At 43.2% G+C, this 12478-nt stretch overlaps 1 long non-coding RNA gene across 1 annotated transcript in view; it reads left to right on the top strand.

The window, feature by feature from the left end:
• LOC308608517 overlaps window positions 1–12478 on the top strand; it is a 202878-nt gene that overhangs the window by 115020 nt on the left and 75380 nt on the right. The window contains exon 4 of the long non-coding RNA XR_014014187.1: window positions 6803–6886. This is a non-coding gene — a long non-coding RNA (uncharacterized lncRNA). The remainder of the gene's footprint in view (window positions 1–6802; window positions 6887–12478) is intronic.

The raw sequence follows: 12478 nt of genomic DNA, 5'->3' as shown, positions 1-12478 counted from the left end.
TTTCTGTTTTTGTGCCACTACCATACTGTCTTGACTACTGTAGCTTTGTAGTATAGTGTGAAGTCAGGGAGCCTGCTACCTCCAGGTCTGTTTTTCTTACTCAGGATTGCTTTGGTTATTTGGGGTCTTTTGAGTTTCCATATAAATTGTGAACTTTTTTGTTCTTGTTCCTTTTCTTGATGGAGGATTTCAGAGATGGTATCACTTCTTTTTTTATTTTGTTTTATTTCTTAGTTATGATTTTATTTATTTATTTATTTAGGCCATACCACATGGCTTGTGGGATCTTAGTTCCCCAACCAGGGATCAAACCCAGGTCCTCAGCAGTGAAAGCTCTGAGTCTTAACCACTGGACTGCCAGGGAATTCCCGGTATCTCTTCTTATGTCTGTGGATTTCTTATACCACAAATAACCCTAATAACAAGCTACTTTAGTTCTTTTTTTTTTTTTTAATTCCAGTGGAAAATGAAGAGTGTTCTGAATATCTTTTAAACACAAAGAGTTTAAGTTCCTGGAAACTTATTTACAAGCTCACAAAGTTAGCACCAGGTTGTAGTGAAGTGCACATCAAGAAGTTAATTAAGGAAAAATAGAATCACAGTGGTTCTGACTTCTATTTCATGTCAACAGGACTTAGAAGTTCTTGCAGTGAGTGGCTTGGCACCCAGAGTATCATTGACTTGTGGTTAACCTCTTTAGCCACGGAATTTTAATAGATGATGAAATATAAAGTCTACTTTAGATGAGTTCAAGTTATATCGCATCCTCAGAAAAAAAAGAATTCAGGGTATTACGTTTTGCTCACTTCTATAATCTTCTCACTTGTTTACAGAAACTCTTTAGTGGCTCTGTGTGAACTTTCCAAAGCGTTCCACAGTGCTGTTGGGTGATAAGTTCTCTTTGGCTGTATCTGTATCAGAGCCCACAAACAATGGGGATTTGCAGTGTTCCCCCATCACAGTCCAAAACCTAAACGCAGAGTTAAATTCTACACGTCCGTGCTTCTCTCCCCCTCATTTTCCACTCCAAACTTTGAGTAGGAAATATGCTGTCCTTCTTCTCCCTATAATTTCTCCCCAAGCTGACTACCTTCCTTGTCGTACAGGCGTCAGCAAACTCTAGCCCATGGCCCCAAATCCAGCCCACTGTCTGCGTTTTTATGGCCTGTGAACTGAGAACGGTTTGTACTTTTTTGTAATGATTAAAAAAAAAAATCAGAAGATGAATATTTCATGACATGAAAATTATATAAAATTCCAATTTCAGTGTCCACAACTTTTATATTGTAACACAGCAGGAGTGATAGTTTACATGTTGTCTATGACTGCTTTCAAGCTATAAGGCAGAGTTGAATAGCGGTGACAGAGACATACGGTGTCCCCACAAGGCCACAAACATTGACTAACTGGACCTTTACAGAAAAAGTGTGCTGACCCATGTTCTAGAAGCTTTATTAGATTGTGAAGGCTTGCTGTGAGCAGCTCAATGGCCCAAGAGAGCCCACTGGCTCAACACTGGAGCAGCTGATCCCCGTTCACAGTGATCGACTACCATGGCCCAGACTGCGCAGGCTCCCCCAGTGCACATATTTCATTTCGGGCTCTCTCTGGTCACTAAAATATCAGGTTCTTTTCCACTGGGAAAGATGTTGAATGGGGACGCACAGAGGGCTGAGTGTAGGAGAGTAAATAAGGATGCAGTGAGATAATGTCTCCAGAAATATGGTCAAAGACGGTGCTTCTCAAACTTCAGTGTGCACTGCCGTTACCCGGAGATCTTGTCAAAGTGCAGAGTCTGATCCAGTAGGTCTGAGGTGAGGCCTGGGATTCTGAATTTCTCATAAGCTCCCAGGTGATGCTGATGCTGAGTGGCAAGGGCCTCCTCTACCCGTGTCTGACCTGCTTGCCTTTTCATCTTAGAATTTCTGTAATACCAGTACAAATATGCCTAGATGGTGAGGGATGGCTTATATATTAGATCTCATTACTTCATCCTCTTACCTCATGCCTTATATATCTTATCATAAATAGACAGTGCTTTCTAGAACTCGGATAATAAGTCTCTTCTCCATAGACCAAATCATGAAATAGGCTAAGTTTGCCTTCAGGCCCCTGATTCTCTTTTCTTTTCCCATCCCCTGTTTTCTTATGGGCCCCAGGCGGAAACCCCTTAAGCCTTCCTACCCTCTTTTTACTCCATTCTGGTTCCTTCCGTCACCCTTGGGCCTCCACAAGGCCCTTCTGTGCTCCAACCTGATTAACACAGTCAGGAGTCCTAAAGAACCTTAGGGAACATTCATGCCAGGACCTAGAGGATCGGGGTGATGGTCCCACGGTAACCAGGCAGAGACCAGGAAGCCAAGGCCCCCAACTTTCAGCTCTTGCACTTTACTCCCTCAACCCTCTTTTCCATCCCAGAAGAGCCCTTCGCGATGGTCTAAAAAAGTCACCAACAGTGAAATAGGTCAGTGTACATCGGGGTACAGATGTGTCACACTCCCCTCGTAACGTGTTTGCAGTGAAGCAGGTTCTTTCTGAAGTGATTCTAATGGTCATGACTTTAGATGTCATGACGGGATCGCTGGGGACGATAGCTTTGAAGCTCTGGGCCCTTTTCCAGCTTCACATCTTCACTGAGAGGGATTGCTCACCTGGCTTACTGTGTTCGAATGAGAAATTGAGGTAACATTCACATACAATTTAAAAGGGAGCAATTCAGTGGCATTTAGCACATCCACAGGGTTGTGCACCCGTCACATCCATCTAGTTCCCAAACGTTTCATCACCCCAAAGGGAAACCTCATACACATGAGTATTTATTCCCCATTCCTCCATACTCCCAGCCCCTGGCAACCACCAGTCTGCTTGCTGTCTCTGTGTATTTGCCTGTTCTGGACATTTCATATAAATAGAATCATACAATATATGACCTTCTATGACTGGCTTTTTGAGGTTCGTCCATGTTGTACCATGTATCAGTACTTTATTCCTTTTTATGGTGGAATAATATTCCATTGTATACGTAAACCGCAAATTATTTATCCATTCATCGATTGATGGACATTTGGGTTGTCTCCACCTTTGACTACTGTGAACAGTGCTGCTCTGAACATTGCTGTTTTAAGTACCTGTTTGAGCCCCTGTTTTCAGTTCTTCTGGGCATATACCTCGGTGTGGAATTACAGGGTCATATGGCAATGCTTTGTTTAAATTTTGAGGATCTGCATTTCATTTGAGTGGTTTCACTGTTCTCCCATTCTATCACACTGTTTCACAGTAAGGACAAGTGAAATAATCAGGCAATGGAGAAGTATCTCTACCTGTCCCCCACAAAATGCCTTTAGCCAAATGAATAAATTTCATTTTATGTCATTTATTTTCCCAGTCCACAGCTTAACGTAGCAGTTTCTGAAGGGCCAGAGGTTTGTCCGAAGCCAGCAAGCAGGGAAGTGGATGAGGGAAGACACAGAGCCTGGATAGCCTTCAAATTGCCTGTGAATAATTCAGAAGTGGGGCTGGCTTCGTGGGCATGGGACTTGTTCAGTCAAGCAGTGTCCTGCACACAGAAGGACCCCGGGCTTGGTTTAATGCTCTGCATTCTCTGTCTCAACAATCTTGATAATTTTTGAACAAGAGGCCCTGAATTTTCATTTTGTACTGGGCCTCATATGTTATGAAGACGGCCTTATCAAGAACTGCTAGTTTCTCAGGTGGTTGCCAGAGAAGAGGAGGGTGGGGGGAGCAGAGAAATAGGTGAGGCAGATTAAGAGCCACAAGCTTCCAGTTACGAAATGAATGAGTCACAGGGATGAAGAATACAGCGTGGGGAATATAGTCAATTACATTGTAATATCTTTGTATGGTGACAGACGGTAACTAGACTTATCATGGTAACTAGACTTATCATGGTGATTATTTTGTAATGTATATAAATATTGAAACCCTACGTTATGCACCTGGAACTAACATAGTGTTGTAGGTCAATTATATTTCAATTTAAAAAAATATGTAGACACTGGGAGGGAATGCCTCAAAATGCTAATGGTGGTTATCTCTGGAGGGTGGAGATTGTGGCTGATTGTTTTTCTTTCCTTTTGCTTTTAGGTGTTTCTAGTTGTCTGCCATGGATATGTATTGCTTTTGTGAAATTAGAAAGAAAGCAATAAATGGCATTAAAAATTTTAAAAAAAGAATTGACATTTTCCATCTAAACAGCAAATTCTAAAGTCTTAAACAAATTCTAAAATGGGAATAAAAAAGGCATGAGTGTCACTCCAGGTGGAGGCATTCCAAATGTGGGTGGCTACTAAGTAGAATGGTGATAAAATAGCTCAATGATATTTAAAAACACAGACAACAGACCAAAGCCAGACAGAGTTTCCGCAAATGAATTTGCTGTGTCGGTTATTGTTGGCCTGAGAAACGGACTCAAAAAAGCCTTTGCAGGAAACTGAGCCCAAATAAGGACAAACTGCAAACACATTTCCCTCTGCTCTCCAAGAAAAAGTGGGGATGTTTCTGTCCTTAGGCCTTCAAGGAGAACTGAGCAATGCCCCCCATGCTTGGAAGGGCCTGGTAAAATTCAGAGCTGAATCCAGTCTCAAGAGATGAGCTTTAAAGAAAACAGAATACTTTGGCAATAGGCTGCTAAGCCTTTCCATCATGTTTTGGCTGCAAGAGCGATCAGCCTTCATGGGCTCAAGGAAAAAGAAATGTGTGACTGATAAGCCTAAACCTGCCCTGCCCTTTCCAGTAGAAGCAGAGAGAGGAGGGCCTGGATTTTTCCTAAGAGTAAACAGGTTTTCAATTCAGGTTGGAATCACAACTGGAAGCTGATAGGGCCTCCTTATCTGCTCCACCTGCTGGCTCGCAGTGACCTTTAGCAATTGCTCAATTATGACCTGTTGAAAGAAATCTTGTCAAGTGCACTGTTTTCCCCAACTTTCCTTAGTTAAAACAATCTACAAAAGAAAAAAAAGTGAAGAGCTGGCCACCTCTGTATTTACTACAGGTGGGTATGGGAGATATCCTAGGAGATAGGTCTTCCAGGAGAATGAATGATCAGCCGAGCAGTCCTGTCCAGAGGCCTTCTGACAAACCAGATTAGCTGTGATGCAATTCTGGAATTATGTAGCGTATTTCAAGGAGACCTCATAGATGGCAGTTTGGCATCAGGCAGCCATTTGGGGTGCAGCCTGTTTCAGGAGCCAAGTTGCATACCAAAAGCAGAAGGACTCACTTTTATAGGGAAAGAGGAGTGGAGAGAGGTTATTTGGTGATAGTGAGAAATAGAACATATTTTGAGTTTCTTATAAGGAGTTTCTTATATGTTTCCTGTCACATCTGTCTACAACCCCGATTCCCCTTTACAGCTCATCGCCTGAGTTTAAAAAAAAAAAAAAAAAAAAAAAGCTTAAGGTAGAAATAGCAGGGGCAGGCTCACCTACGGTCCATCATTTTGCTGAGTTTTGTGGGAGGGAGATTCTGTAAAACATTTATCCTCCACTCCCTTAACCTCCATGGTGCAAGGCGGTTTTCACACAATCTTTCCTGCAGCAGAAAAGGCCCATCAAGCGCTGACCTAGTGGGCCTTCTGGGCTCATTCATTCAAGATGGGCTGGTATCAGGTACACCCTGTGCAGGCCCACCTGTATCTTTGCATGGGTAACCTATTCCTCAAGTTTTCCGAATGGTATTGCTTCTGATCTGCCTGGAATTGCTTGAACTTGATTCTGTTGGAAGGTAAAGTGATACTAGAATTGCTTTTTTTACTTATCTGTCTTCCCCACTGGAATGCGCTCCTTGAGGACAGGTATCTCATTATATTGGCCATTGTGTTCAAAGGGTCCGGTATAAAGCTTGGCACACAGTAAGTGTTTAATAGATGTTTCCTGAGTTTTTATTGGATAAAGGAAGCAGACAGACCTTTTCAAGACCTTTTATAGTCCAGTAAGTATAGCATAGTGGTTAGGAGCAGAGATTATAGAACCGGATTACTTGGTTTTGTGTCCTAACTGTCTCTTTCAACTTGTGACTCTGGCTAAGTTCCTTAACCTTCTTTGTGCCTCAGTTTCATCATCTTTAAATTGGATATACTAATAAGATCTATCTTATAGTATTATGGTGATTAAATGAGTTAAAACTGGAAAATGATAGGCACTCAACTGTGTTAACTCCATTATTTACAAAAATGTCCTGATGGCTCACTTCTATGTTCTCGCAGCTTTGTTCCATCCGCACTGTGCCCCAACAAAGTAATCTTTCAATAAAATATTTTCTCATAATAAATCATTATATATGCCGTCATCTCCCTTGCAATGGCTGCATTATATAGGGCAAAAAACCCTACAGGAGCCAATGTCTTCAAATCTACCCTCGATAAGGCAATGCTTAATAAATATCCAACTGGCCAAAAAAAGGTGTAAGATGGACTTTTGGAGCCATTTGAAGCTCTTAGGGACCTAAGCATTTTTAACATTTAGTACATTTTGATGAAGCATTTTCAGTTATCAAACATAAGAAGGATTTGTTTATGCATGGGTCTGTTTGAGTAGATTTGGTTGATACCCCATATTTTCTATTAATTCTAAACTATAAGATGGGAACCAAGTTAGAAGAGTGAGTTCAAGATCTTTGACAATAAATGTTCTTACATCTCCACCACTTCTGAAAATATTTACACGTGTTCCTTGTGGGAAGTCTGAGAAGTTATAAATATGCCAAGTGCGTCTTGATCCATTCTTCCAAGCACATCTCTGAGGCTGCTGGAAAGGTCTAACTCTGAATTGTACTTGACATTCAGGGGAGAAGGACCTGGCAGTGAGCTGACTTCTACCAAAGCAACCCGGAGCAGGAAGCTGGCGGAGGAGAGACCGGGATCTGGATGGTGAGTGTTTGCAGTTGAAACTGCTCGGTTCTTGAAACAAAAATTCATTGGTTTGTGTGCCCTGCAGTTGGGCTCTCCTGGGGGGCTCTGAGATGCCAGCACTGGTCACCCCTGAACTCCATCCACCGACACCAGCTTGTCTCCCTGGTTTACCGTCTGCTTCTTTCTTCACATGTTAGCAGACTCCGCAAACAGCGATCGGGTAGGACTCAATGAGGGCAGAAAAGGAGCAGAAGCAGTACCTACAAAATGGTCTGAATTGCGGAAAAAGAAAAAAAAAATCACACTCGGGCATAAATTGGAGGAAAAGACACTAAAAAAATTAGCAGAGCTTACAATGGGGGTTTAATTTGTAGCTGATTTTTATTTTCTTCATTATGCGCACCTGTGTTTTTTTTTTAAATATCTCTAAAAAACCTTCTACTCTAATCACATATAAAGGAATTAAGTTCTATTTAGAAGACTCTCCACATGTTGTGGGGAGAACCGGCCCGTCCAGGTTTGCAGCCACGTGTACGAGGGGGCCAGGTTTCTCCCACTCAGGGACCGCAAGGGCTTGCTGGGTGTCCTTACGTCTAACTCCACTCTTAAGAGTTCTGCCCCTTTACTTGCTGGTACTTTCCGGAGGATGCTTCCTCAGCCCTCCCCCGTCACCCTCCTTGAGAGATGAAGGCGGGGCTGCATCTGAAGCTTGGAGCACAGCCTCACAGGAAGGAAGCTGTGTGCTTCAAAGCCCACCATTCTGCCCATTCCCAGGGGCCTGCGGGACCCCCAGAGGATCAGACTGAGCCACGTCATCCAGCGGCGCCAGTCGGTGCCTGTCTTTTGCAAATGATTATGCTTTGCTGGTTAATGGTAGCTTAATACGTCAATAAAGGGGGAACATCCGTGTTGTCACCTGGTGAACCAGAACGATTTCCTTTCTTTAAGAAGAGAGGGACGGTTATGATTTCATAAAAGCTACCGCTTGGAGTGGAAGCTTAGACTTGCTACAGACATTTTCACTTTCTCGTGAACTTGTCTCTTTGTCTTTTGCTTTGGGAAAAGGTATTTGGTGGACTAGAGTGCAGCTTATTTTTGAAGCTCCAAGGTGGAAAGCAATAGTTAAAATATCGATATCCGTCGAATATCCACAGAACCTGTCAGTCAAAGGATAGAGCCATTTGTACAAATGCTAATGACGTAGCAAAATATGGCTTTAAAGGGATTATTATTATTATTTTTTTATAACCTAAAGGAAATCCCTATCTAGTGAGAGGGATTCCATTTACTCCACAGGTTGCTGGCCTAACCTAAGAGTTCCTCCCCATCTGCTCCAAAGCGATTTGCCATTATTTCTTGTCTAGCCTTCTGTCTTACAACCTCCAAGGTCTCTCTTTGACTAAAGCAATCGTGTATGTGTCTTATCTTCCTTTTTCAACTAGAGCTCATCAGGCGCAAGTGTCAGGACTGTTGTATTTTGGGAAACTCTACACTGCCTGTCTCAGTTCCTGGCACACACTCATAGCTCAATTCATTATCAGCAGACAAATGAATTTTAAATCTATTCATTGGCCACTGTTTCATTTTTTCAGTCAGTCGCTCGATATATTTTTTGAGCACAAGTGTGGGCCAGTCATGTTCCAGGTGCTGGGGACACAAATTTAAATAGACTGAAATCTGATCCTTTGGAAACCTGCATTCTCTTGGGTTTGACTGATTACCGCACAAACCTTTAATTTCCTTGTTAAGTGACTAGTCGCTGACCCCTGGGGGTTCATCTGAAAGGAGGTAGGAGGATATTTTTTGGTGGATTATCCTTTCTCTAAGGATGTGATCCAGGAGCAGGAAACAGATAAAGCCTTTAAAGGAGACCTGTAATTTCAAAATTTTGGCCCAGAACTTCATGAGGTTAAAGGTACCGCCCAGATAGATGCCTCTCTCACGGGAAAATTGGTCTGATGTGGAAGGGATGAAGCAAAAGGAGGTAGGAACTGTGGAAGAACAACTTAAATCATCCCCCTCCTTTCCCACATGGTCCTCAAGTTGAGAATTTGGGAACTCTATGACTCAGAGAAAACAAGGAGCTAGGAGCTAGGATGAAGAGGATGGTGGCTGCCCACTTCAAAGGTGTCAAGAAGCCTAAAAAGGATGTATTGAATAGGCTGAGGAAGACCCACAGGGCCTGGGGCTGGGGCTGGAGTTGGGAGCAAGGAAGCGAGTGACCCATGCGATGCTCTGAAATTTTAGGATGGGTGCCAGACTTCCTATGGGATGTGCGATGCAGCCCCGAGCTCTTTTATCTAGACATTAAAGGCAAGCCTGGGCCTGGAAGGCTGGGGTGCATGGGGAGTTCAGATTGTTCCGTAGTCGTGACCTTCTCCTCCAGCGGGGAAAGCAGTTCGTTGGCAGATTTTTAGAGAATTCGCAACATGTTTATTGGGTTGGTATTTGTATTGCCTCACTTCCAGCAAATACAAAAACTTTAAAAGATCTCTGGGAATAAGAGGGTCTCATTTAAAAACCTTTCACTCATACTTGGAAACAAACTTTCCCTAAATGAAAAGTAGACAGAATATAATTCAGAGTTGACATCATGTAACCTTCTGAATCAATCCCCGTAGCTTTGTGAAACTGCAGGATACATTATTTGCAGCGGCCCCCGTGGGTCTTAGCAGCCCACCATGTTTCTCTGAGATCCAGAACTAATCGCAGGAAAAAGCAGAAAGGCCTTCAAGCGCATGGTTTTGACATGTTCCTTGCCCACAAAGGAGAAGCTGTTTTCCACGGAGAAATGCTGCTTCAGTGAGAAGCTGATTCATCAGCAATCTATTTGCGCCCGCTGCTTTGTGCAAATAAAAAACAAGTGACCTTGACCAAAACTCCCAGCAGTGAAGGGGCAAGCGAAGAGTGGGTGATGCTTCTCTCCCAGCTTCTTCGCCAAACCTCTCCATCCCCATCCCACAAGAGCAACTAAACCCAGGGGAGCCCACGCTTTCACTAAAATGACAAATTCACTTTGATCAGAACAAACTCCCACGTTCCCCAAAGATATACACCCCTGCACAGTGCTAGCTCTGGCTGTATAAACTTTGGGAAGGAAGATTCCACAGGTCACCTTGGTTCGGGGGAGCCCCATGTGGCAAATTACCTCTCCTCTGTGTCTGCTGAGAGTGAGGATTCAGAGATAACTTGGAACCCAAGACTTCCGCCAAAAAATGTAAACCTCTGCTGAAGAGGTCACTGTATTCACAAAAACGACCAAAACAGGTCACCACAGTAACACTCAGGCGGGTCAGCCACGTGCCTGTCCGGCTTCCACGTGCTGGCTAGCCTCTAAACCCCTTTGGCTTAACCTCTTCCCTTTGGAGGGTGAAAAACGAATTGAATAATGGAGAACGGTTAGCATCAGAAGATTTCATAATCTTTTCATGCATTTGCTCTCCTAAAGCTGACTTGGAAGATCGGAGAAGCTTCTCTTGTTGTTACCCTTTAGCTCTTTACCTTGATGCTATATTTTGCTCCCTTAAAACTTTTAATGGTCTCGGATAAATCAGAGCTTTTACATCTCCACCACTTTTTTGCAATCAGAATACTCTGCATCCTAATCTAGGACTGAACATGTCTAATGGCTCATTTACTTGTGATCACATTCTGCTGTGCTTTCTGTTCAGCAGAGAGCTTTTCTGCGTTGATGAGTTCCCAGTCCCGCTCAGCTTGCAATCAGGTTTTCCAAAAGTTTCCATTGATCTCCTTAAGGGTAAGAAAGGGAATACCTTAGAGGTCAAGACAGAAGGCAGGCAATGGGCCATGCCAGAGCTAAAACTGGATGTCTAGGCTTAGCAAAAAAACACACAAACAAAAAAAAACAAAACCCAAGCCCCATGCTGCTCTTTCTCTGCCCTACAGGTTCTTTTTTTTTTTTTTTTAATTGAAGTATAGTTGATTTACAATGTTGTGTTAGTTTCAGGTATAGCAAAGTGATTCAGTTTATATATATATATATATATTCTTTTTAATGTTATTTACCATTATACGTTATCACAAGATATTGAATATACTTCCCTTTGCTATATAGTAGGTCCTTGTTGTTTATCTATTTTATATATAGTAGTGTATATATGTTAATTCCAAACTCCTAATTTATCCCTACCCCTCTTTCCCCTTTGGTAACCGTAAGCTTGTTTTCTAAGTCTGTGAGCCTGTTTCTGTTTTGTAAATAAGTTCATTTGTATCAGGTTTTTGGAATCCACATGTGAGTGATATCATGGTATTTGTCCTTGTCTGACTTACTTCACCGAGTCTGACCATCTCTAAGTCCAACCATGTTGCTGCAAATCTCTGCCCTGCAGGTTCTTATCTGCGGTGAACCTGCCCCCCTCAGTCTCTAAGACTCAGCCCTGGCATCACTCCTCAGGCTGTTGGAAGTTGTCCCTCACGTGTACCTTTAAGCGTCTTGCACAGTTTTCATTCCAGCATGTTCCTCCTGGTTTTGTAACTATTTGTCCACTTGTCTGTCACGTCTAACATCTGACACCCTCTCCTCTGGTCTGTGGTCTTTGTGCATATTCTTAACTAGTGCCCAGTAAATGCCATCTACCCTTACCACAGAGCAGCGTTTGTCAACTTCAGCGCTATTGACATTTGGGGTCAGCTCATCCTTTGCGGTAGGTGCTGTCCTGTGCACTGTAGGATGTGTAGCAGCAGCCCTTACCTCTAACTCACTAGATGCTGGTAGCAACCCCGGCTCCCAACCTCCCCAAGTCGTGGCAATTAAAACTGTCTCCAGAAATTTTGTCTGCCAAACATCCCCCTGGGGGTGGGGATGAGATGTCCCGCCTTCCCCCGACACTGAGAACTGCTGCCATGGAATAAGACTAAAAATGTGGGTGCAGTGATTTCGTCCACATGGTCCTTAATCACACGGACTCTCCAAAGCTATTACAACTGCCCTTTATTTTTTTAAGAAGAAAACACCAATGTTTTACCAATGCAGCCTTCAGATCCTCCTTTAAAACTACATTCTGTGATCATATTAAAGTCAAAGTCAAAAAACCAAAAGATCCCTGAGAGGTAGCTTTACTTGCAGGCTCTCTAGGGTAATAATAAAAAGTAGAGAGTGTGGACCCACTGCTTCAGCTTGAAATCCACTTCTACAAGGTACTGTCTGTGTGATCTTGGGAGCATTGCTTAGCCTATCTGTGCCTGCTCAGCTAAATAATAATCCAATTCATCTAAATCATAATGTAGAATTAATAGTACCACTTAACAAAAAGAGTTGTTGACAGGGTTAATACTTGAGTTAATATTTGAAAAGCTCGGGGCTTCCCTGGTGGCGCAGTGGTTGAGAGTCTGCCTGCCGACGCGGGGGACACGGGTTCGGCCCCGGTCCGGGAGGATCCCATGTGCCACGGAGCGGCCGGTCCCGTGAGCCATGGCCACTGAGCCTGCGCGTCCGGAGCCTGTGCTCCGCAACGGGAGAGGCCACAACAGTGAGAGGCCCGCGTACCGCAAAAAAAAAAAAAAAAAAAAAGAAAAGCTCTTAGAATAGTCCTCAGCACAAAACAAGCAAGACATTAAGGTCAAATCCGAGAACTAGGGGAATGTTTAAGA

The sequence above is a fragment of the Mesoplodon bidens genome (assembly GCF_964165515.1).
Source record: "Mesoplodon bidens genome assembly, chromosome: X".
Classification (NCBI taxonomy): Eukaryota; Metazoa; Chordata; class Mammalia; order Artiodactyla; family Ziphiidae; genus Mesoplodon; species Mesoplodon bidens.
This window is presented reverse-complemented; position numbering and strand designations above follow the sequence as displayed.